We start from the raw sequence: 26,905 nt of genomic DNA, 5'->3' as shown, positions 1-26,905 counted from the left end.
GTCAGGCAGCATCTCAGTACAGAAGGAAACGTCACCCATTCCTTTTCTCCAGAGATGCTGTCTGACCCGCTGAGTTACTCCAGCGTTTTGTGTCTACCTTCGATTTAAACCAGCATCTGCAGTTTTTTTTCCTACTGGTAGATAAGTAGCCCAGCATTATAGAGTCAATGGGTGATACAGCATCCACAATGGCCCTTCACGCAACAGGTCACAAGAACACAAAAATATAGAGGCAAAAGTCAGCTACCAGGCCCCTCGTGTCTGCCCTGCCACTCAATCTGACCATGGCTCCCTATCAAACCTCGAAACTATTTGCAACAGAAAAACAAAGTGCCATTTGACCTTTTAACTACTTGGTGAACCTGCCTGCTAACATTTTACAATACGTGCATGGAACAATCCCCTAAACCTACCTGATCTTGCCAAACACTTTAACTCCCCCTCCCATTCCCACACTGACCTCTCTGTCCTGGGTCTCCTCCATTGTCAGAGTGAATTGGAGGAACAGCACCTCATATTTCGCTTGGGCAGCTTACACCCCAGCGATGTAAATCTTGGCTTCTCTAACTTCAAATAACCGTTGCTTTCCCTCTCTCTCCATTCCTCCCCCTTCCCAGTTCCCCGACCAGTCTGACTGTCCCCGATTACATTTTATCTCTGTGTGTTTTGTTGTCACCTTCTCCGAGCTAACAATGATCTATTCAACATTTTCCTTGAGCTACATCTCTTTTGATGTCTCGTTTTCACTACCCTTCCTTATCTCTGCGTCTCCCCTGACTCTCACTCTGAAGAAGGGTCTCGTCCCAAAACGTCACCCATTCCTTCTCTCCAGAGATGCTGCCTGAGTTACTCCAGCATTTTGTGTCTATCTCCACCAAAACACCTGGATCCCTCTGTATTTCACACGGCCAGTGCTGACCAACAAGCAACCATTCTCTTGTCTTGTATTCAGCCGATTTTGTTCTCTCCACATTCCCATCAATTCCCTCCAGATGCTACTGATTTAGTTCTGTCTACTTTTCAGCACATTGGTTCTTTGGTCATTGAGGGTCCGCTGAGTCCGACAATGATGACATTGTATTGGTATTGGTTTATTATTATCACATGTACCAAGAATGAGTGAGAAACGATGTTTGCCTGCTGTCCAGTCAAATGACACTCTGCAAGTACAACACTCAGTGCAAAGAGAAAAATATCAGAGTGCAGAATATAGTGTCATGACAGTTAAACAGCACAGATACAAAGTGCAGACTACTTGGTCAAATTTGTCGGTTTCAGAGAGAGGATGTAAGGAGAGATTCAGCGAGGGGATTCCTGTATGTAGGCCCCAGAAAACTGAAGGCACAGCCACCGTAGGTACAACAATGACCTGGGGCAGAGCAAGAGGCCTGGGGCCGCAGAGAGATTGCAGCAGGGGTCACTGGTGTGATGGAGGCTGCAGACATAAGTGAATCATTCCACTGTTCACTGAAACAAATTCACTGGAAGGGTAAGTAGACTAATGTTAGTGCGTTCCCCCAGGGAACAAAGGAAGGAACAATGGGGGGCACAGGGTGGTGGGACCGCTGTGAGGAGGGGGAAGCACAATGGGGGGCACAGTGTGTGGGGACCGCCGTGAGGAGGGGGAAGAACAATGGGGGGCACAGCGTGGTGGGACTGCCGTGAGGAGGGGGAGGAACAATGGGGGGCACAGTGTGTGGGGACCGACCTGAGGAGGGGGAAGAACAATGGGGGGCACAGTGTGTGGGGGCCGCCATGAGGAGGGGGAAGAACAATGGGGGGCACAGCGTGTGGGGGGGCCGCCGTGAGGAGGGGGAGGAACAATGGGGGGGGGGCAGTGTGTGGGGACCGCCATGAGGAGGGGGAAGAACAATGGGGGGAACAGCATGTGGGGGGGCCGCCGTGAGGAGGGGGAAGAACAATGGGGGGGACAGTGTGTGGGGACCGCCATGAGGAGGGGGAGGAACAATGGGGGGCACAGCGTGTGGGGACCATCGTGAGGAGGGGGAGGAACAATGGGGGGGACAGTGTGTGGGGACCGCCGTGAGGAGGGGGAAGAACAATGGGGGAGACAGTGTGTGGGGACCGCCGTGAGGAGGGGGAAGAACAATGGGGGGGAACAGCGTGTGGGGGGGCCGCCGTGAGGAGGAACAATGGGGGGAACAGCGTGTGGGGGGGCCGCCGTGAGGAGGGGAGGAACAGCGTGTGGGGCCCATCGTGAGGAGGGGGAGGGGGCGAGAACAAATGGGGACGCGGTATGGGGATACTTTGTAACTTTGTCAGCGTCCTTTATGGGCGACTATTTGCATACCTTGGGTATGCAAGAAATGAATTCCACTGTGACTGGTCACATGTGACAATAAACTATTCAATTCAATTCAATTCAATTCGAACAAACATCACCAAAATTCAAGCTTTGGGTGTTCTCAAAGGGCTATTGCAACATTCAGCTCAGAAACATACATTTGGCTCTGCCTCCTGCATTTTGTGTCTGTCTTCGGTAGAAACCAGCATCTGCAGTTCCTTCCTACACATGGGTGATTAGACAATAGACAATAGGTGCAGGAGGAGGCCATTCGGCCCTTCGAGGGTGGACAGAGGAAAGAGAAGGGTCAAGGATGTTGTGAAAGCTTTGTCCGGAAAGTGCAACATGGCACCTCGCAATCCCTGGCCTAGGACCTCAAAAAAGTGGTGTTGAGAATCTACAGGCCACACGGAGGGGGGGGCACAATGGAGCCCTGTGTATGTGAGAGAGGGAACATGCCACTTTACAACCAGCCAAACCTCCCCCCCGTCGGCCACCTCCTGCCCCATCTGTGCAAGAGTATGACGTTTGAGCTGAGGCAAATCATCCTCAATCCAGAGAAACCACCCTCGAAGAAGGAGGAAGATGGAAGGATTAGTCAGGGTCATTAAAGATATTTGTGGCAGCACCTAATAAATCCTTGGCTCTAATTTTCTGCCTGAGCTGTGGACGTCAAAAATCTATATTCAAAGCACGACAGAAATTATGACTGTCTCGGCAGCTCCAGGCTAAACATTTCAATCCTGATAATTATTGCAACTTCAATTGAAAATGGTAAAAGATCAATTTTGAAAGCTTGCAATCAAAGACAACGCAACCAAATTATACGCTCCGTATTTATTTAACTCTCTGCCATTGGTATGTTAGCATTTATAGCGAGGAGATTTGAGTATAGGAGCAGGGAGTTTCTGCTGCAGTTGTACAGGGCATTGGTGAGACCACACCTGGAGTATTGCGTACAGTTTTGGTCTCCTAATCTGAGGAAAGACATTCTTGCCATAGAGGGAGTACAGAGAAGGTTCACCAGATTGATTCCTGGGATGGCAGGACTTTCATATGAAGAAAGACTGGATAGACTCGGCTTGTACTCGCTGGAATTTAGAAGCTTGAGGGGGGATCTTATAGAAACTTACAAAATTCTTAAGGGGTTTGTCAGGCTAGATGCAGGAAGATTGTTCCCGATGTTGGGGAAGTCCAGAACAAGGGGTCACAGTTTAAGGATAAGGGGGAAGTCCTTTAGGACCGAGATGAGAAAGTTTTTTTTCACACAGAGAGTGGTGAATCTGTGGAATTCTCTGCCACAGAAGGTAGTTGAGGCCAGTTCATTGGCTATGTTTAAGAGGGAGTTAGATGTGGCCCTTGTGGCTAAAGGGATCATGGGGTATGGAGAGAAGGCAGGTATGGGATACTGAGTTGGATGATCAGCCATGATCATATTGAATGGCGGTGCAGGCTCGAAGGGCCGAATGGCCTACTCCTGCACCTATTTTCTATGTTTCTATTACCGCGTACATCTTCAGGAAACCATCTCCTGCATGCAAAAGGTAAACTCACTGCAACTGCAGTAAACGTTGCAACAACACTGGCACAAGCATTGGTCCATATCAATGAAAGCAATTAACCCTCTGTGAGTTTGCAACTTGCTTGTTTCCTAACTTTCAAGAGTGACTTCTCTGTGCAATGTCTTTGAAATATTTATTGCGGTTATCGGGGGCGAGGTGCAAGTTTATGCCTGCACAGACATGGGCTGAATTTCCAACTCGCCTCAAATATATGCCCATAGTCACCACTGTTGCAGTGGCTGCCTGTGTGAGGAGAAGCAAAACTCTTCTTTCCTTCTCTAACGCACTGGCCATGGAGTCACACAGCCATACAACACGGAAACAGGCCCTTCGACCCAAATTCCCCATGCTGACTACGATGGCCCATTTACATTAGTCTCGCCTGTCTGTGTTTGGCTCCAAACCTTTCCTTTCCATGTAACTGTCCAAATATCTTTAAAATGTTGTCATAGCGCCTGCCTCAACTATCCAGGGTGGCAAGGTGGCATAGCGATAGATGTGATACCTTCCAGCGCTTCCAGCTTAAGGGCCAGATTCCATGTTGCATCTCTAAAGTCTAATGTCTACCTGCTATATGTTTACATAGATACATAGACAATAGGTGCAGGAGTAGGCCATTCGGCCCTTCGAGCCAGCCATTGAATGATCATTCAATGTGATCATGGCTGATCATCCACAATCAGTACCCCCTTCCTGCCTTCTCCCCATATCCCTTGATTCTGCTAGCCCTAAGAGCTCGATATAACTCTCTTTTGAATGCATCCAGTGAATCGGCCTCCACTGCCTTCTGAGGCAGAGAGTTCCACAGATTTACAACTCTCTGACTGAAAAAGTTTTTCCTCATCTCCGTTCGAAATGACCTACTCCTTATTCTTAAACTGTGGCCCCTGGTTCTGGACTCCCCCAACATTGGGAACTTGTTTCCTGCATCTCGCGTGTCCAATCCCTTGATAATTTAATATGTTTCCATAAGATGAAATTATATAGAATAACATTTATTTTATTAAAATAGCTCCAAATACTGTTGACACATGAGATGCACTATTCTAGCAACCAAGTTTGCATTCATAAACAACGCAAATGCAATCCAATATTTATTAATCAGTCACCCTAACATTTAATAATGTCAAAGTTTTGACACTATAGCATATTATCCAATGACATTCTGAATGATGAATTTATTGCTAAAAATCCAGTTCCACCAGCAGCTGTGATAAATCAATTACTTGCATGCAGCTGAGCTACTGTTTATTCGCACGTCACCAGCGTGTCATGTATTGTGAAAGAATTATTAAGCAAACTATTAAGAATTATCACGGAAATTAACATTATATTCACAGCCAAGGCAAAGTGTTAATTAATGCTGACTGTTTATATGGTAACAGAAAATCAGGTCAATGGTTATTATGCAACCTCCTTGATTCATGTATTACAGAAGCAGTGCTTACAATAGAAAGATAATGGTTGTAGTGGAAACATAATTACTAGAGTTGAGCAAATCTCTCCACTTTGGCACGAAAATCATACATTGAAACTAGAGTGATGGAGCCATAGATTCATTACAAAACTCAAAGTGCTGGAAGAAGTCAGCGGTCAGATAGCTTCTATCAAAGGATGGACAGATGATGTTTCAGGTCGGGACCCCTTTTCAGACTGAAGAAGGGTGTCAACCCAAAATGCCACCTGTTCATTCCCTGCACAGATGCTGCCTGACCCATTGACTTGCTCCAGCACTTTGCGTTTTGATCAGGATTCCAATATCTTTAGGAAAGAACTGCAGATGATGGTTTAAATCGAAGGTAGACACAAAATGCTGGAGTAACTCAGCGGGACAGGCAGCGTCTCTGGAGAGAAGGAATGGTCTCGACCCGAAATGTCACCCACTCCTTCTATCCAGAGATGCTGCCTGCCCGCTGAGTTACTCCAGAATTTTGTGTCTACCTTCCAATATCTTTATTTTTTTTTGTGTTTACAAAGAGTCCTAGCATTGTTCAGCATAGCAACAGGCACCTGCTCATGCCTGCTGTACTAATGTCACATGCCTTATATTACAATTCCAGATCCCTTTATTTAGATAGGTATGAGGTGTTGAATTTTGGTTATACCAGGGTTCGACTTTCACAGTGAATGGTGGGGAAACAGGCCCTTCGGCCCTACCGAGTCCACGCCAACCAGCAATCACTCCGTACACTAGCACAATCCGACACATTAGGGACAATTTTGCCATTTTTTCCAAACCTGTACGTCTTTGGAGTGTGGGAGTAAACTGGAGAAAACCCGTGCGGTCACAGGGAGAACGTACAGACTCTGCACAGACAGCACCTGTGGTCAGGATGGAACCCGGGTCTCTGGCACTGTAAGGCAGCAACTCTACCGCTGCGCCACCGTGCCGCTCCACAGGTTTAGAACAGAGGGACGTAGGAATATAAATACCTAGTTCCCTAAAAATAGAGTCACAGGTGAACAGAGTGGGGAAGCAGGCTTTGGACATAACAATATAACAATATAACAACTACAGCATGGAAACAGGCCTGTCCGGCCCTACCAGTCCACGCCGACCATTCTCCCTGACCTAGTCTCATCTACCTGCATCTACCTGCACTCTATAACATGGTCCTCCAATAATGTGTTCTATGCAACGGCTGATGGGGTGGAAGTGCCAGATTCAATGGTGTATATGATTCCAAGACAAACACATAATCAATAGATACAGTATATAATGCCTTTACAAAGTGCAAATATTGTACCTCCTACACTTCTGGGAAATAGTCCCAGACTACTAGCCTCACTTTATACTTCAGGCCCTCCATTCATAAGTCCATAACTTCTAGGAGTAGAATTAGGCCATTCGGCCCATCATGTCCACTCCACCATTCAATCATTGCTGATCTATCTTTCCCTCAACCCCATTCTCCTGCCTTCTCCCCATAACCCCTGACACCCGCACTAATCAAAAATCTATCAATCTCCTTCTTAAAAATATCCATTGGCTTGGCCTCCACAGCTGTCTGTGGCAATGAAGTCCACAGATTCACCACCCTCTGACAAAATAAATTCCTCTTCATCTCCTTTCTAAAGGTACGTCCTTTTATTCTGAGGCTATGGCCTTTGGTCCTAGACTCTCCCACTAGTGGAAGCATCCTCTCCACATCCACTCTACCCAGGCCTTTCACTATTCGGTAAGTTTCAATGAGGTCCCCCCTAATTTTTCTAAACTCCAGCGAGTACAGGCCCAGTTCTTCCAACATCATATGTTAACCCACTCATTCCTGGGATCGGGATCTCGTAACCTCCTCTTGACCCTCTCCAATACCAGCACATCCTTCCTCAGATGAAGGGCCCAAAACTGCTCCCAATATTCCAAATGCAGACTAACCAGTGCCTTATAAAGTGTCAACATTACATCCCTATTTTTGTATTCTTGCCCTTTTGAAATAAATGCTAGCATCGCACTCGCCTTCCTTACAACTATAACCATATAACCATATAACCATATAACAATTACAGCACGGAAACAGGCCCGTTCGGCCCTTCCAGTCCACGCTGACCACTCTCCCTGACCTAGTCTCATCTACCTGCACTCAGACCATAAACCTCCAATCCCCTCTTATCCATATACCTATCCAATTTACTCTTAAATAATAAAATCGAGCCAGCCTCCACCACTTCCACCGGAAGCCCATTCCATACAGCCACCACCCTCTGAGTAAAGAAGTTACCCCTCATGTTACCCCTAAACTTTTGTCACTCAATTCTGAAGCTATGTCCCCTTGTTGGAATCTTCCCCACTCTCAAAGGGAAAAGCCTACCCACGTCAACTCTGTCCGTCCCTCTCAAAATTTAAAAAACCTCTATCAAGTCCCCCCTCAACCTTCTACGCTCCAAAGAATAAAGACCCAACCTGTTCAACCTCTCTCTGTAGCCTAAGTGCTGAAACCCAGGCAACATTCTAGTAAATCTCCTCTGTACCCTCTCCATTTTGTCGACATCCTTCCTATAATTTGGCGACCAGAACTGCACACCAACTCCAGATTCGGCCTCACCAATGCCCTGTACAATTTCAACATTACATCCCAACTTCTATACTCGATGCTCTGATTTATAAAGGCAAGCATACCAAACGCCTTCTTCACCACCCTATCCACATGAGATTCCACCTTCAGGGAACAATGCACAGTTATTCCCAGATCCCTCTGTTCCACTGCATTCCTCAATTCCCTACCATTTACCCTGTACGTCCTATTTTGATTTGTCCTACCAAAATGCAGCACCTCACACTTATCAGCATTAAACTCCATCTGCCATCTTTCAGCCCACCCTTCCAAAAGGCCCAAGTCTCTCTGTAGACTTTGAAAATCTACCTCACTATCAACTACTCCACCTATCTTAGTATCATCTGCATATTTACTAATCCAATTTGCCACACCATCATCCAGATCATTAATGTAAATGACAAACAACAGTGGACCCAACACAGATCCTTGGGGCACTCCACTAGACACTGGCCTCCAACCTGACATACAATTGTCAACCGTTACCCTCTGGTATCTCCCATTCAGCCATTGTTGAATCCATCTTGCAACCTCACTATTAATACCCAACGATTTAACCTTCTTAATCAACCTTCCATGTGGAACCTTGTCAAATGCCTTACTGAAGTCCATATAGACAACATCCACAGCCTTGCCCTTATCAATTTCCCTGGTAACCTCTTCAAAAAATTCAAGAAGATTAGTCAAACATGACCTTCCAGGCACAAATCCATGTTGACTGTTTCTAATCAGGCCTTGATTATCCAAATAATTATATATATTGTCCCTAAGTATCTTTTCCATTAATTTTCCCACCACAGACGTCAAACTAATAGGTCTATAATTGCTAGGTTTACTTTTAGAACCTTTTTTAAACAAAGGCACAACATGCGCAATGCGCCAATCTTCCGGCACCATCCCTGTTTCTAATGACGTTTGAAATATTTCCGTCATAGCCCCTGCTATTTCTGCACTAACTTCCCTCAATGTCCTAGGGAATATCCTATCAGGACCTGGAGACTTATCCACTTTTATATTCTTCAAAAGTGTCCGTACCTCCTCTTCTTTAATCCTCCTAATTTCCATCACTACTCTACTTGTTTCGCTTACCTCACATAATTCAATATCCTTCTCCTCGGTAAATACCGAAGAAAAGAAATTGTTTAATATCTCCCCCATTTCTTCCGGCTCAGCACATAGCTGTCCACTCTGACTCTCTAATGGACCAATTTTATCCCTCACTATCCTTTTGCTATTGACATATCTGTAGAACCCCTTGGGGTTTACTTTTACATTACTTGCCAAAGCAGCCTCATATCTATTTTTTCGCTTTTCTGATTTCCTTTTTAAGATTCCTTTTACATTCTTTATATTCCTCAAGAACCTCATTTACTCCCTGCCGCTTATATTTATTGTATATCTCCCTCTTTTTCCGAACCAAGTGTCCAATTTCTCTGGAAAACCACGGCTCTTTCAAATTATTATTCTTTCCTTTCCACCGAACAGGGACATAAAGACTCTGTACTCTCAAAATTTCACCTTTAAATATCCTCCATTTCTCTATTATATCCTTTTCATAAAACAACAATTTCCATTTCACTCCTTTTAAATCCTTTCTCATCTCCTCAAAATTAGCCTTTCTCCAATCCAAAATCTCAACCCTTGGTCCAGATTTGACCTTCTCCGTAATGATATTGAAACTAATGGCATTATGATCACTAGACCCAAAGTGCTCCTCAACACATACCTCCGTCACCTGACCCATCTCATTTCCTAACAGGAGGTCCAACACTGCCCCTTCTCTGGTAGGCACCTCTACGTATTGCTGCAAAAAACTATCCTGCACACATTTTACAAACTCCAAACCATCCAGCCCTTTAACAGAATGTGATTCCCAGTCTATATACGGAAAATTGAAATCACCCACAATCACCACTCTGTGCTTACTACTAATATCTGCTATCTCCTTACATATTTGCTCTTCCAATTCTCGTTCCCTATTTGGCGGTCTATAATACACCCCTATAAGTGTTGCTAAACCTTTCTCATTTCTGAGTTCCACCCAAACAGCCTCCTTAATCGAGCCTTCTAGTCTGTCCTGCCAAAGCACTGCTGTGATATCCTCCCTGACAAGCAATGCAACACCCCCACCTCTTGCCCCTCCGATTCTAACATGTTGGCCTTCATCAACAAGAGCATTGAGTATAGAAACTAAAACAACATAGTCATGTTGTAGTTGTACAAGATGTTGGTGAGGCCATAATTGGAGTGTTGTTTTCAGTTTAGGTCATCCTGCAATAGAAAAGGTGTCGTTTTCTGAGAGTGCAGAAAAGATTTATAAAGGTATTGGCAGCATTTGAGGGACTGAATTATAGGGAGAGGTTGGGCAGGTAGGACATTATTCCTTAGAGAGTCGGTGATCTTATAGATGTGTAAAATAACCCTCCTCTGCCTCCTTAAACCAAACGACCTTTACGAAAGGTAGACACAAAATGCTGGAGTAACTCAGCGGGTCAGGCAGCACCTCGGGAGAGAAGGAATGGGTGACGTTTCAGGTCGAGACCCTTCTTCAGACTACTTTACTACTTTTACTTCCAATTGACTAGTTCACCCTGGATCCCATGTGTAAACCAACCAGTTAGTCACCCCATGCATGTTTTACGAATCCAGCCAGGTACACCATCAGGGCCAGACCATTACTATAACTTCATCCTCATGAAGGATCTTCTGACATTAGCCTTGGTGACTGGTGTTAATGCCATCACGGAGCCATGGGGCCCTGAGAAGGAGGGAGGGCAACAAATGGTCATGTTGGCAAGTAATTGTTCCACTGGTGTCGGGAGGCTGTCATTCAATGGTAAGATGGACACAACATGCTGGAGTAACTCAGCGGGTCAGGCAGCATCTCTGGAGAGAAGGGATGGGTGACGTTTTGGGTCGAGATCCTGCTTCAGACTGAGAGTCGGGGGAGAGGGAGACACAGAGATAAGGAAGGGGAAGGCGTGAAAATGAGGCATCAAAGGGGATATCTACATCAAAGGAAAATGTAGAATAGATCACTGTTAGTTGGGAGAAGGTAACAACAAAGTATACAGAGATACAATTTAATCAGGGGGACAGTAGGTGAACTAGGAAGGGGAGGGAAATGGAAGGAACAACATGAGCCTGTGGGGCTGAGGGAAGCATCCAGCTGCTCCTCATTCATGACTGGGATTTGGCCTCAGTGGCTGCCTTAACCTGCTGCACCTGCCTTAACCTGCTGCACCTGCCTTAACCTGCCTTAACCTGCTGCACCTGCCTTAACCTGCTACACCTGCCCCAACCTGCCATAACCTGCTGCACCTGCCTTAACCTGCTGCACCTGCCTTAACCTGCTGCACCTGCCTTAACCTGCTACACCTGCCCCAACCTGCCTTAACCTGCTGCACCTGCCTTAACCTGCTGCACCTGCCTTAACCTGCTGTACCTGCCTTAACCTGCTGTAACTGCCTTAACCTGCTGTACCTGCCTTAACCTGCTGCACCTGCCTTAACCTGCTGCACCTGCCTTAACCTGCTGTACCTGCCATACCTGCCTTAACCTGCTGTACCTGCCTTAACCTGCTGCACCTGCCTTAACCTGCTGCACCTGCCTTAACCTGCCTTAACCTGCTGTACCTGCCTTAACCTGCCTTAACCTGCCTTAACCTGCCTTAACCTGCTGTACCTGCCTTAACCTGCCTTAACCTGCCTTAACCTACTGCACCTGCCTTAACCTGCTGCACCTGCCTTAACCTGCCTTAACCTGCTGCATCTGCCCTAACCTGCCTTAACCTGCTGTACCTGCCTTAACCTGCTGTACCTGCCTTAACCTGCCTTAACCTGCCTTAACCTGCTGTACCTGCCTTAACCTGCCTTAACCTGCTGTACCTGCCTTAACCTGCTGTAACTGCCTTAACCTGCTGTACCTGCCTTAACCTGCTGCACCTGCCTTAACCTGCCTTAACCTGCTGTACCTGCCATACCTGCCTTAACCTGCTGTACCTGCCTTAACCTGCCTTAACCTGCTGTACCTGCCTTAACCTGCCTTAACCTGCTGTACCTGCCTTAACCTGCCTTAACCTGCCTTAACCTACTGCACCTGCCTTAACCTGCAGCACCTGCCTTAACCTGCCTTAACCTGCTGCATCTGCCCTAACCTGCCTTAACCTGCTGTACCTGCCTTAACCTGCTGTACCTGCCTTAACCTGCCTTAACCTGCTGTACCTGCCTTAACCTGCCTTAACCTGCTGTACCTGCCTTAACCTGCCTTAACCTGTCTTAACCTACTGCACCTGCCTTAACCTGCTGCACCTGCCTTAACCTGCCTTAACCTGCTGCATCTGCCCTAACCTGCCTTAACCTGCTGTACCTGCCTTAACCTGCTACACCTGCTGCACCTGCTTTAACCTGCTGCACCTGCCCCAACCTGCCTTAACCTGCTGTACCTGCCTTAACCTGCTGCACCTGCCTTAACCTGCTGCACCTGCCTTAGCCTGCTGCACCTGCCTTAGCCTGCTGCACCTGCCTTAACCTGCTGCACCTGCCTTAACCTGCTGCACCTGCCTTAACCTGCTGCACCTGCCTTAACCCGCCTTAACCTGCTGTACCTGCCTTAACCTGCCTTAACCTGCTGTACCTGCCTTAACCTGCCTTAACCTACTGCACCTGCCTTAACCTGCTGCACCTGCCTTAACCTGCTGCACCTGCCTTAACCTGCTACACCTGCCTTAACCTGCTGCACCTGCCTTAACCTGCTGCACCTGCCTTAACCTGCTGCACCTGCCTTAACCCGCCTTAACCTGCTGTACCTGCCTTAACCTGCTGCACCTGCCTTAACCTGCTGCACCTGCCTTAACCTGCCTTAACCTGCTGCACCTGCCTTAACCTGCTGCACCTGCCTTAACCTGCCTTAACCTGCTGCACCTGCCTTAACCTGCTGCACCTGCCTTAATCTGCTGCACCTGCCTTAACCTGCTGCACCTGCCTTAACCTGCTGCACCTGCCTTAACCTGCCTTAACCTGCTGCACCTGCCTTAACCTGCTGCACCTGCCTTAACCTGCTGCACCTGCCTTAACCTGCTGCACCTGCCTTAACCTACTGCACCTGCCTTAACCTGCCTTAACCTGCTGCATCTGCCTTAACCTGCTGCACCTGCCTTAACCTGCTGCATCTGCCCTAACCTGCCTTAACCTGCTGTACCTGCCTTAACCAGCTGCACCAGCCTTAACCTGCTACACCTGTGTGTAGTGGACCTGGTGGTTGAAGTGCCACACTGTATCTCTACAGTAAAACTAAAGTTTAGCTGGTCTTGAGCATGTCAGTTTCTAAGCACTATCTCTAAACTCTAAACGACAAACCTGCATGTCTTTGAGAGAGTTTGTGAGGAAACCAGAGCATTCAAACATTGCAATTCCAACCCTACATGGAGATGGAACAGGATATCATTCTTGACCCAGCAGTATCTGTCCATTTACACGTCTACGATTGCTCTCATCCTTCATGATCAAGCTGTTCAACCCATCCAACTCGAGTTCTGTTTTTTTGGCAACAAAACATTTACCAGCCAGCTATTACTTCCAGAGCATCTGCATTTAATTGCAGCAATGTTTGTATGTTCTTCCAGCAGTTCTATCGCCTTTTGCCAGATTTATACGAGGCTGTAGTGTTACCTGGGAAACTAATTACAAGAAAAGATGCCTCTCATAGCTAAGGAAGAGTGTTGAATAATAGAGGTTTCTAGGCAACTAACAGCAGTGGTTATGAAGCATGTTTGTGAGTATAAATCAACATTGTGCAAACAGCATTGAGAAACAGTTTTACTTCTTTGTGGACCAGTACTTTTAACTCTTATTCATCATTGTCCACATTTCCTTACGATAGAGAGGCTGGGCTCCCAACCCAGCAAGTCTATGCCACCTCACCGAGCAATCTCATTCCCCATGACCTTTCCCTGCTCCCTGTCATCTGCACGTTCCCTCAGCTGTCAATAACCATTCCACTGTGGGCAGCGGTAGAGTTGCTGCCTTACAGCAAACGCAGCGCCGGACACCCGGGTTCAATCCCGACTACGGGCGCTTGTCTGTATGGAGTTTGTACGTTCTCCCCGTGGGTTTTCTCCGAGATCTTTGGTTTCCTCCCACACAGGTATGTAGGTTAATTGGCTTGGTAAATGTAAAAATTGGCCCTAGTGTGTATTGGATCGTTTTAATGTGCAGGGATCGCTGGTCGGCGTGGACCCGGTGGGCCAAAGGGCCCGTTTAAACGCTGTATCTTAAACTAAACTAAACGAAACTAAATGAATTCTGAACAACGAATGCAACCTGAACAGGTTGTGGCCTCTTCCAGAACAAATGATCCCACATCTTGTGTTGATGTCCAGTCTTCCTGCCACTGTGCAAGTTGCTCTCACCAGTTCATGTTTGTCTTGCATGGTACATGGTACATGGGACATGGAGCTATCCTTCAACAAAGAGGTTGGTGACTGATTGTTTCGCCATGCTCGTTGAAGATCAAGCACAGCACCATCATGTGCTCTATGCTACCACTCCTGGTTTAGGAGGGGGTCCCGAAAAACCTCAACATGTCAAAGTAGCACTCTGGGCAACGGTGTTTTGCCAATGGTGCAGTAATATGTGTGATCGCAGATACCACGGCAACATTCAGTCAACACCAGGGGAGCTCTAGCTCATGGCTTCAACAACATATATCTCTCGTTTCCCTTTCCCCTGGCTATCAGTCTGAAGAAGGTTGTAAGGGCTAACATTGCGAATGCAGCTATGTGGGTTTTATTGCAGGAGTGTAAAAGCTCCAGCTCGGATTATTCGTGGGGCATCCTGTTGTCAGCATGGAAGTGCGGTTTATGGCTGATCGTATCCTCTGATATCAGCAACTGGTCTCAAAGCTTTGAAGTGTTAAGAAGAACATCTTGCCATATGTACTGCCCTTTGTTCCCAAGAAAGAAGAGGTCACGATGGACACGGAGGTCCCGAAAGACACATAAAGATTTATAGGGTATTGTAAACCTGCCATATAAGGCAGCGATGGAAAAATACTGGCACATGTATTCAGGGTATAAAAGGTGTGTAAATGTAAGCTTTCGGAGAGAGAGAGACTACACTAGCTTCCTGAGCGTTTCTGAACGCTCCGGTATCTAGGCTCTCTTCCACCTGGGTGAGTAGAATAAAGAGGTTAAACGATTTTGGTTGTCTGACTATTCTGTTAATAGGTCACCAACTACAACAAGGTCTCGACCCAAAACGTCACCTATTCCTTTATACAGATGCTCCCCACCTTACGATGCTTCGACATACGATATTTCGACGTCGCGATGGTGCAAACAGCAGCAGCCCATAGTGAGCCTCAGCTCGCAGCTGGTCACGTGATCACGTGTATTCAATGCAATTTGACTTACGATATTTTTGGTTTCCGATGGGTTTCTCGGAACATAACCCCATCGTAAGTTACATAGAAACATAGAAACATAGAAAATAGGTGCAGGAGGAGGCCAATCGGCCCTTCGAGCCAGCACCACCATTGATTGTGATCATGGCTGATCATCCACAATCAATAACCCGTGCCTGCCTTCTCCCCATATCCCTTGATTCCACTAGCCCCTAGAGCTCTATCTAACTCTCTCTTAAATTCATCCAGTGATTTGGCCTCCACTGCCCTCTGTGGCAGAGAATTCCACAGATTCACAACTCTCTGGGTGAAAAAGTTCCTTCTCACCTCAGTTTTAAATGGCCTCCCCTTTATTCTAAGACTGTGGTCCCTCGTTCTGGACTCACCCAACATTGGGAACATTTTTCCTGCATCTAGCTTGTCCAGTCCTTTTATAATTTTAAATGTCTCTATAAGATTCCCTCTCATCCTTCTAAACTCCAGTGAATACAAGTCGAGTCTTTTCAATCTTTCCTCATATGACAGTCCCGCCATCCCAGGGATCAATCTCGTAAACCTACGCTGAACTGCCACAATTACAAGGATGTCCTTCCTCAAATTAGGAGACCAAAACTGTACACAATACTCCAGATGTGGTCTTACCAGGGGCCTATAGAACTGCAGAAGAACCTATACTGAAATCCTCTCGTTATGAAGGCCAACATGCCATTAACTTACTTCACTGCCTGCTGTACCTGCACGCCAACTTTCAGTGACTGGTGTACAAGGACACCCAGGTCTCGCTGCACTTCCCCCTTACCTAACCTGACACCATTGAGATAATAATCTGCCTCCTTGCTTTTGCCGCCAAAGTGGATAATCTCACATTTATCTATATTAGACTGCATGTGCCATGCATCTGCCCACTCACTCAACCTGATCAGGTCACCCTGCAACCTCGTAACATCCTCTTCGCAGTTCACACTGCCACCCAGCAGTTGAGGAGCACCTGTACACTGTAAATGGCTCGATTATAATCATGTCTTTCCATTGACTGGATAGCATGCACCAAAAGGTTTTCACTATATTTCAGTACACCTGACAATAAACAAAACTGAGATGCTGCCTGACCCACTGAGTTACTCCGGCATGTTGTGATTTTCGCTACAACAGTCACGTAATTTATTTTATTGCTGTTTGTGGGACTATAATTCTTGCAAGACAATTTTGCCAACTTTTCAAGTATTTTATTGCCACATTTACTGGGACAGCAACAATGAAATACTTAGGAGCTGCAGCTTTATTGAATATTAATGCAATAACACAAAACAAATAAACAATAAACAACAATACAATAGATTATCAGTTATGCTCGGTACCTAGACCATAATAGCACAAGGGTCTCGAACCGAAACGTCACCCATTCCTTCTCTCCCGAGATGCTGCCTGACCCGCTGAGTTACTCCAGCATTTTCTGTCTACCTTCGATTTAAACCAGCATCTGCAGTTTTTATTCCTATACAAAGTCCATCGTCGTTCAATCTGAGGTAGGGTTGTGGTTAGGGTTGTGCTGGCTGGTTCAAGAGCCTGATAGTTGATGGGAAGAAGCTGGTCTTGAGCTCGTGGTTCTCAGGCTGAAGCACCTTCTCTGCAATGGTGATAGTGGGATGAGAGGGTGGCCGGGGTGGAGTAGTTTAGTTTAGAGATACAGCGCGGAAACAGGCCCGTCGGCCCACCAAGTCCGCACCGACCAGCGACTAACGCTATCCTACACACACTATTATGCCAAGCCAATTAACCTACATGCCTGTACGTCTTTGGAGTGTGGAAGGAAACTGAAGATCTCGGAGCAAACTCACGCAGGTAACGGGGAGAACGTACAAACTCTGTACAGACGGCACCCATCGTCAGGGTCGAACCCCGGTGTGTGATGCTGTAAAGCAGCAGCTCTACCGCTGCGCCACAATGTCAATCAGCAGTCCTGTGGATTGCTCAGGTGTTGTGATGAACCATTGACTTGATTGCACACTCTTCATTCAACACTCGCGATTACGCTGACGAGCTGGCTCTGGATTATCTGCTATTTTCTGTTATTCTTTATTAATACCTAAATTTACTTCTAGTTCATTTTTTAAAGATGTTGTAGTGAGTCCGATAGCGGATGGATGTAGCAGACGAAGTTTATTGCATGGTTCCAAAAACTCCGTGACAATCGCAACACTCAAAACTCTAGACAACTACCTAACGTCTTACCTATACAGAGTTCAACGTTAGACTGACTAATCTACCACGCTAGCACACCTGTTGACATCGCTAGCCAATCCGAGGGTTCGAACTCTTCTAGCCAATCCCTATGTCCCTACATGACCCCCCCCCAGAACTCTCGATACCATACCTCACGGGCGCCCGGACCGCCCGACCTGAATGTGTACGGAGAGGGGAGGCCGGTACCGCCAGTGACGAAGGAGGCGGGGAGGGCCCTGCAGGTGGAGACGATGGGGGCGCCGCTGGAGGGGGAGGGAGGGGGGAGCCGATGTGTAGGCGATGGGGGCGTGGCTGGAAAGGGCAGAGTGAACACAGCCGTGGGCGGCGGAGGCCCGAGAGGTGAGGGAAGAGGCGCAGCCGGGGAAACAGGTGGGCCGGCCAGAGGTCGGCCCCGGCGAGGAGGTTGGGCCACCAGCACGGGACAGTCCTGGTCCAAGTGGGCCGGTTTGAGCCGGGAGACAGAGACGAGCTCCTGACGGGTTCCTACCTGTAACGTGAAGGTGACCGTCCCCCTTTTCAGCACCTGGAACGGGCCCTGGTAGACCGGCTGCAGAGGGGGGCGGTGGGAATCCCGTCGGAGGAAAATGAACTCGCAGTCCTGCAAGTCCGCCGGTACGTGCACTGCTGTACTCCCGTGACTGGAGGCTGGGACTGGGGCCAGTGAACCTACCCGCGCCCGGAGAGAAGCCAAAACTGACGGGACGGACGACGGCAGGGGGGAGGACAAGGGAATAATGTCACCCGGCACCCGCAGGGGCGAGTCGTAGACGAGTTCCGCCGAGGAAGTACCCAGATCAGCCTTAGGGGCCGTGCGAATACCAAGGAGGACCCAAGGCAGCTGGTCGGCCCAGTCAGGGCCGGTCAGGCGGGCACAGAGGGACGCCTTCAGCTGTCGATGGAAGCGTTCTACCATCCCGTTAGCTTGGGGATGATAGGCGGTGGTCTGCTGCAAGCGGGACCCATACAGCTGCGCAAGCGCGGCCCAGAGGGACGAGGTGAACTGGGCGCCGCGGTCGGTAGTGATGACAGCCGGGACGCCGAAACGGGCAACCCAATGTAACGCCAGGGCCCGTGCACAGGAGGCCTCTGAGGTGTCCGACAACAGAAGAGCCTCCGGCCAACGAGTAAAACGGTCGACCACCGTTAGTAAATGAGTGTAGACCCTAGAGTAAGGCAATGGACCAACCAAATCCACGTGAATGTGGTAAAAACGGACGGGGGGAACCACAAAATTCTGGTACGGGGGCTGGATGTGGCGGTGGACCTTGGAGGTCTGGCACGGGACGGGTGTGCCAGGCCATGAATGGCCTCAAAAACCTTACGCCGCAGGGCGGTCGGCACAACCGGGCGAGGGCGGGGAAGGGAAACGTCGCACCAAAGTGTAGTACCTGTGGGGCCGCACGCTACCTGGGCCAACCGCAACCCTGAGGCGGCGGAGGCATACGCTGAGGCAATTCCTTCCAGGCGCTGAGCCTCCGCTAGCTCCTGGAAATCCACCTCGCCTCCCACCGCAGCAACGGAGGAATTGGCCGGCCGGGACAGGGCGTCAGCAACGGCGTTAAGCCTACCCGCGATGTGGCGAACATCGGTGGTGAACTCAGAAATGAGGGTGAGGTGCCGTTGCTGGCGGGCCGACCACGGATCAGAAACCTTAGAAAAAGCAAATGTGAGGGGTTTGTGACCCATGTAGGCAACAAAAGAGCGGCCCTCCAAAAAATAACGGAAATGGCGAACAGCTAAATAGAGGGCCAGGAGCTCCCTGTCGAAGGCACTGTATTTCAGCTCAGGTCAAGTGAGCTGCCGGCTGAAAAATGCCAGAGGCTGCCAGTGACCATTGACCTGTTGCTCTAAGACCCCCCCCACCGCCATGGCTGAGGCGTCCACCGTCAGGGCCGTGGGGGCCGAGGAGCGGGGGTGCACGAGCATGGTGGCGTTGGCGAGGGCCTGTTTAACCGCGGCGAAAGCCGCCTCTGCAGCTGTGGACCAGACCAACCCGCGAGGCATTGAAAAAGGGGTCGCATCATCCGAGCTGCCGCAGGCACGAACCGGTGATAAAAATTGACCATGCCCACGAATTCCTGCAAGCCCTTGATGGTGGTAGGGCGGGGAAAAGAGCGGACGGCGTCCACATTAGCGGGCAAAGGAGTGGCACCGACCGCTGTGACCCGGTGACCCAGGAAATCCACCGCGGACAGGCCGAATTGGCATTTGGACGGATGGAGGATCAGGCCGTGGTCTTGCAGCCTCTGGAACACAGTGCGAAGGTGGACCAGGTGGACAGAACGACTAGCAACCAGGATGTCATTGAGATAAATAAACACAAAAGACAATCCACGACCCACACGGTCCATGAGATGCTGGAATGCCTGAGCTGCATTTTTGAGACCGAACGGCATCCGCAACCACTCAAATAACCCGAACGGAGTAATCGTAGCCGTCTTGGGAATGTCCGGTGGGTGGACGGGGATCTGATGATATCCTCGCAACAAATCGATTTTCGAAAAAACCGTAGCCCCCTCGAGGCTGGCTGAGAAGTCCTGTATGTGAGGGATCGGATAGCGGTCAGGCCGGGTGGCAGTGTTGAGACGCCGGTAATCCCCACATGGTCTCCACCCCCCAGATGCTTTAGAGACCATATGCAAGGGGGAGGCCCATGGACTATCTGAAGGCCGAACAATCCTCAGTCGTTCCAAATTCAGGAACTCCTCCCGAGCCATGGCCAGCTTGTCGGGAGGTAGGCGCCGCGCCCGGGCGAATACAGGCGGCCCTTCAGTAGGGATGAAGTGGACGGCACCGTGCTTATCGGAAGGTGCATCGAACCACTGGACGAGGAGCTGCGGGAAGTCAGCGAGGACTGCAGCGAACTGACCGGGAGCCGTGGTGATGGCCTGGATCGACGGGCAGGGTGGGGTGGCAGGTGGAGGAGTAGCAGGCTCCATACTGCTAGCCGAGGGTTGTAGGCCCTTCCCGCGGACGTCTGCGCCCAACGAAAAAGCCCAGAGCAAATCCGCGCCCAGAATGGCCTGGCCCACGTCGGCAACGATGAAATCCCAACGGTAGGTCCCGGACCCGAAGGACAGGGACATGGCCCTCTTGCCGTAGGTGCGGATGGGACTGCCGTTGACCGCAATGAGGGACGGACCTTTCCTACCTGTTCGAACTTCGCAGTCGTAGGGAGGCACGATGCTAACGACCGCTCCCGTACCGACCAAAAAACGGTGCCAGTACCTCAATCTGTGGCGTAGAGGCGGCGGTTGCGGCCGATCGAGACTGCCTCTACATTCGATCGGCTAAGGCATTTCCCGGAAAGGAACACGGGGCCCTGCAATTTTGGGCTTCACTGCCCCACCGCTTGTGAAAAAAACACCAGCCGCGCCTGTGCGGCTCTGATGCTTGGGCCCGCTGCAATATGGCGGGTGCTGCAGCCCCGTCTTGGCGGGCTGACTGCAAAATGGCGGCCGATGCGCCGCCATCTTGGCCGCGCGGCCGGCTGTTGCTAGGCCTCGAAACCCGATTTACCGAGTCATCTCATGTGGAGCCCTCCATAACGAGCGCATCGGCTTTCTCTGCGAACGCTACCGGGTCTTCGAAAGAGACGTCCGCCAACACTAACCTGACGTCCCGGGGCAATTTCTCCCAGAGGGTGGTGAATCTGTGGAATTCTTTGCCACAGACGGCTGTGGAGGCCAAGGCCAAGGCCAAGGCCAAGTGGCTATTTTTAAGGCAGAGATAGATAAATTCTTGATTAGTACGGATGTCAGGGGTTATGGGGAGAAGGCAGGAGAATGGAATTAGGAGGGAGAGATAGATCAGCCATGATTGAATGATGCAGTAGACTTGATGGGCCGAATGGCCTAATTCTGCTCCTATCACTTATGAACCACTTATGAACATCAGCATTTCCTAATAATCGGACAGCAGATCATTACGCTTTGGTTTGGTGCTGAACCCACAGAGAAATTTATTTTCGTATTGCCACTGTTCACGTTGCTAAGCAAATGATTGGGCACAATGCCATCAACTTCTAGCCTCACCAGGATAAACGATTCAGGTACTATTCGGGGAGGGTCTAGTCCCAGTTAATTGCTACCTATCTAATGGTCTGTACAGATTTTTGTTTGCATTATGTTTTAATTTCAGTGCAATAGAAAACTTGGGGAAGTCATAAGCCTGTGGTTTTCTTTCAAGTCTTTCAAATATCTGGTTCAACAATGCGCAAAGGAGCCTGTAAACACACGATGAATGATGCAGTCGTGCCATAACTTCAATGTGCCATTGCAGCTTAGAACATCCAACAGCAGTCAAGATTAGGGTTGCCAACTGTCCCGTATTAGCCGGGACATCCCGTGTTTTGGGCTAAATTAGTTTGTTCCGTACGGGGCCGCCCTTGCCCCGTATTAGTAGGGTTGCCAACTTCCTCACTCCCAAATAAGGGACAAAGGGTGACGTCACCGCCCCGCACCCCACGTGCCCTCACGCCCGGTCCGGGCGGCCACCATTGGTGGAGCGGGAGCACATGGCCGCTGACTGGGTGAGGTCACGTGGGGTGACGTCACCCTTTGTCCCTTATGTGGGAGTGAGGAAGTTGGCAACCCTGGTCAAGATACCAGTTTTTAAGTTGATTGGAGTGGTCTTTGGCCTACCAAGTATAAACCAATCATGATTTTGATTTTTCACTATCAGGGAGGGGGAAGGACAATGGGTGCAGACACCACAATGTAAAAACGGTGGGTTTGTACACAGGGTCTCAGTATAGAACCATGTGTGTGGGGCCTGATTCCCAAAGAACTCCAAAGACGTACAGGTATGTAGGTTAATTGGCTGGGTAAATGTAAAAATTGTCCCTAGTGGGTGTAGGATAGTGTTAATGTACGGGGATCGCTGGGCGGCACGGACATGGTGGGCCGAAAAAGGCCTGTTTCCGGCTGTATATATATGATATGATATGATATGATATGATAAAAAAGGAGCAAACCTGTCCAAAAAAATCCAAATCAAGTGCAAGTGCAATAGCAACAGAAATATATTGAGACCAAAGCAGCAGAAAGGGGTAAAAATTGTCCGAGAAGAGGAACTAATTTAGATATGATTTAAGCTGGTTAGCTTAGATTAGTTCAGTTTAGTTTAGAGATTCAACGTGGAAACAGGCCCTTCAGCCCACCGAGTCCGCACCGATCAGCGATCCCCGCACATTAACACTATCCTACACACACTTGGGCCAATTTAACATTTATACCAAGCCAATTAACCTACACATTCTTTGGAGTGTGGGAGGAAACTGAAGATCTCGGAGAAAACCCACGCAGTCATGGGAAGAATGTACAAACACCGTACAGAGAGCACCCGTGGTCAGAGTCGAACCCTGGTTTTTCCTCATCTCCGTTCTAAATGGCCTACCCCTTATTCTTAACCTGTGGCCCCTGGTTCTGGACTCCCCCAACATCGGGAACATGTTTCCTGCCTCTAGCGTGTCCAATCCCTTAATAATCTTATATGTTTCGATAAGATCCCCTCTCACCCTTCTAAATTCCAGTGTATACAAGCCCAGTCGCTCCAGTCTTTCAACGTACGACAGTCCCGCCATTCTGGGAATTAACCTCGTGAACCTACGCTCCACTCCCTCAAGAGTAAGAATGTCCTTCCTCAAATTTGGAGACCAAAACTGTACACAGTACTCCAGGTGTGGTCTCTCTGGGGCCCTGTACAACAGCATCTTCCTACGCATTCTTCTAACTGAGTGGAGTAGAGGGGAAAAGCTAGAAAAAAGATTTGGATACTTGACAAAGGTTACAAGTGATAGGTGGATATAGGTGAAGGGGATGGGTGATTGGCAGACAGATGGGGTAAGTGGCTAGATGTGGCAATCAAAGGCTAAATGTGAAAAAGGGACAAAAGTGTGTCAGTTAAAGAGTGGAGGAATGAAATGTATAGCTAGAGGGTTGTATATGGGCCAAAGGGTTCAGGGAAAGACAATGCAAATGGACAATAGACAATAGATGCAGGAGTAGGCCATTCAGCCCTTCGAGCCAGCACCGCCATTCAACGTGATCATGGCTGATCATTCACAATCAGTACCCGGTTCCTGCCTTCTCCCCATACCCCCTGACCCATACCCCCTGACCCCCATATCCTTAAGAGCTCTATCTAGCTCTCTCTTGAAAGCATTCAGAGAATTCGCCTCCACTGTCTTCTGAGGCAGAGAGTTCCACAGATTTACAACTCTCTGAGTGAAAAAGTGAAAGGAGGGGGTATAAAAGAGAATTAGGGGAGGGAGATGGGTTACAAGTTTGGGAAGGAGTGGAAAAGATAGTGGGGGGGAGGTAGGAGATGGTGGGAGAAACTGGAGGACGCTAGGATGGGGGTGAGGGGCAAAGAGAGCGAGGTACTTGCTTGAATTTGGGGAATTCCATGTTCCAGTGGTTGAAATGGTTCCAGGACATACAGCAACCATTGCTAGATACAGTGGAAGTGTTGGGCGAAACGACGCCTCGTGTACACTTGGTCTCACCAATGGAGGGGTTGATGTAAAGGAGGCCAGGTCGGCATCATTAGACGCAGGTTTAAGGAGGTACACGTGGACCTCTTTCTCTCCTGGAAATGCAGCGGAGGTCTTTGGATGAATGTGAGAGAGGAGGTACGGGGACAGCTATTGCATCTCCTGCTGCTGCAGGATAATGTGCCTGGGCTGGGAGTGGGTCGGATAGGAAGGGGTGAGTGAACCAAGGAGTTATGGACAGAGCGGTCCCTACGAAAAGGGAAAGGAGTGGGGACAGGAAGATGTGGTCGGTGGTGGGAGGGGAAAGGTGGTAGAGATGTCAGAGAAGGATGGGTTGTAGGCAGAAACTGGAGGGGTGAAAGCTGAGGGAAGAGGACCTGCCTGGGGAAGAGGACCTGCAAGATGAACAGCTGCTCATCCACAACAGAACGAGGTGGCACACATTTACTGAAGAAACAGGACATCTCGGATGTCCCAAGCCACATCTTGGGAGCAGTTGCTGTGTTTTAGTTCAGTTTAGAGATACAGCACGGAAACAGGCCCTTCGGCCCACCGAGTCCGCACTGACCAGCGATCCCCACACATTATAAAGGACCCCCGTCCTTTATAAACTCCACTGGCTCCCCATCCCCCAGAGAATCCAGTACAAAATCCTCCTCATAACGTACAAAGCCCTCCATAACCTGGCCCCATCCTACCTGATCGACCTCCTCCACAGGCACACTCCCACCTGCACCCTCCGCTCTGCAGCTGCCAATCTCCTATCCCCCCACATCCGGACCAAACTCAGATCCTGGGGGGACAGGGCTTTCTCCATCGCTGCTCCCACCCTATGGAACTCACTACCCCAAACCGTTAGAGACTCCTCCACACTCACCACATTCAAAACATCACTGAAGTCTCACCTGTTCAGTACTGCCTTCAACCACTGAAGGTCACCTCACCTTCTGTCTCCTTTCTCTGTTCATTTATTTATTTACTTATTTATCTATTTATTCATTTCCCTATGTTCTCAAAATCTCTGTAAAGCATCTTTGAGTATATGAAAAGCGCTATATAAATAAAATGCATTATTATTATTATTATTATTAACACTATCTGAGACAATTTTACATTTATACCAAGCCAATTAACCTACAAACATTTACATCTATGGAGTGTGGGAGGAAACCAAAGATCTCAGAGAAAACCTACGCAGGTCACGGGGAGAACGTACAAACTCCGTACAGACAGCGCCCGTAGTCGGGATCGAACCTGGGTCCCTGGCGCTGAAAGGGCTGTAAAGCAGCAACTCTACCACTGCGCCACCGTGCCGCCCCAGTGGAGACAGAAAGATTGAGCATTTGGGATGGCATCATTCCAAGAGGCAGGGTGGGAGGCATGTGGTTTAAGCTGGTCGAACACTCCAGGACTATGGAGCGATGGAACTGCCAGTACAGAGGCAGCTGTGTGTGAGACATTAACTTCAGGAAAATAATGGCCGTGGTCTGGGAGAGGAGCCAGCTCAGTCCCGTGAGTGCAGCAGCTTCAGAAACAGGTGGTTGTGTTCACTAATTAATCCAGTCTCTTTGTATTTATAAACAGATCAATACGAATGGAATGAACCACAGTCCATGACTAAACAGCTGCCATTTACCTTGCTCTTTAAAAAGCATTAATTTGACCATTTTTCAAGCACAGGAGCGTCTTTTTGCTGCTGTAGACCAATTTTTCTCTTTACTAAAGACGTTTGCCTGAACTGGTTGATAAGCCTGAGTTACGGCCATAGTGTGAGAGGATAGTTGACTATACCAGCAAGTGGCCTTGCACTGCCTGTACATCAGGCATGGGCCAGAGCACGCATGGAAAAGACGTGTTTGCTTCAGTACTTTGGGACTAAGGGATCAGCAAGATGAGTCCAACTGGATCGCCTTCTTGCTCATTGAGTTCCAGGTCACAAAGCAACATTAATGACTCATCCTCTATCCTCCCTCACCCGCTTCCTCATTGTGCAAACAAAACCATTTCTAAAGGACACAGACACAAAAAGCTGGAGTAAATTAGCGGGACAAGCAGCATCTCTGGAGAGAAGGAATGGGTGGCTTTTCACAGAGTGCTGGAGTAACTCAGCGGGCCAGGCAGCATCTCTGGAGAGAAGGAATGGGTGACGTTTCGGGTCGAGACCCTTCTTCAGACTGAGAGTCAGGGGAAAGCGAAACGAGAGACAGATGGTGATATAGAGAGATATAGAACAAATGAATGAAAGACATACCCAAAGTAACGATGATCACGGAAACAGGCCATTGATAGCTGTTTGTTGGGTGAAAGCGAGTACAGACAATGAGAAATTGCTAAATGAGGACAGCTTGGAACTGAATTATTGGATGAGATTGAGAATAGCAGAAAAGCTAAACATCTTTTTAAATTACAGATCAGTTTGCTTCAATTCATTTACAGGTTTGGGGTGTGGACTACTTTAACAGCTGCTTTTCGGCACATGATGGGTGGTGAAAGTTAAAGGCTGTGGGGGTCATGACAGTGATGCTGATGCCGAAAGAAATGCACTCACCACCAAGCTGTCTGCAAGTGCGGAACCCTGCTCCCACCCCACACTGCTAAGCAACTCCATCTGGGGATTTTAAAGGGTTACTGTGACTACAGGTCAAAGAGGCCAACAATTAAAACCACAAACCCACAAGCCCTTAGGATGTGGGAGGAAGCTAGAGCACCTCGGAAAAACTCACTGCTGGTCACGGGGACAACATGCAAGCTCCACACAGACAGCGCCCGACGTCAGGATCAAAATCAAATCTCTGACACTGGAAGGCAGCAACTCAATAGACAATAGACAATAGACAATAGATGC

The 26,905-nt window shown here is 48.7% G+C and overlaps 1 protein-coding gene across 1 annotated transcript in view; it reads right to left on the bottom strand.

The window, feature by feature from the left end:
* Positions 1–26,905, bottom strand: part of LOC144605800 (coiled-coil domain-containing protein 60-like) — a 120,163-nt gene that overhangs the window by 75,340 nt on the left and 17,918 nt on the right.

Source organism: Rhinoraja longicauda, chromosome 25 (assembly GCF_053455715.1).
Source record: "Rhinoraja longicauda isolate Sanriku21f chromosome 25, sRhiLon1.1, whole genome shotgun sequence".
Lineage (NCBI taxonomy): Eukaryota > Metazoa > Chordata > Chondrichthyes > Rajiformes > Arhynchobatidae > Rhinoraja > Rhinoraja longicauda.
Note: the sequence above shows the minus strand (reverse complement) of the source record. Positions and strands in the feature narration are given on the sequence as shown.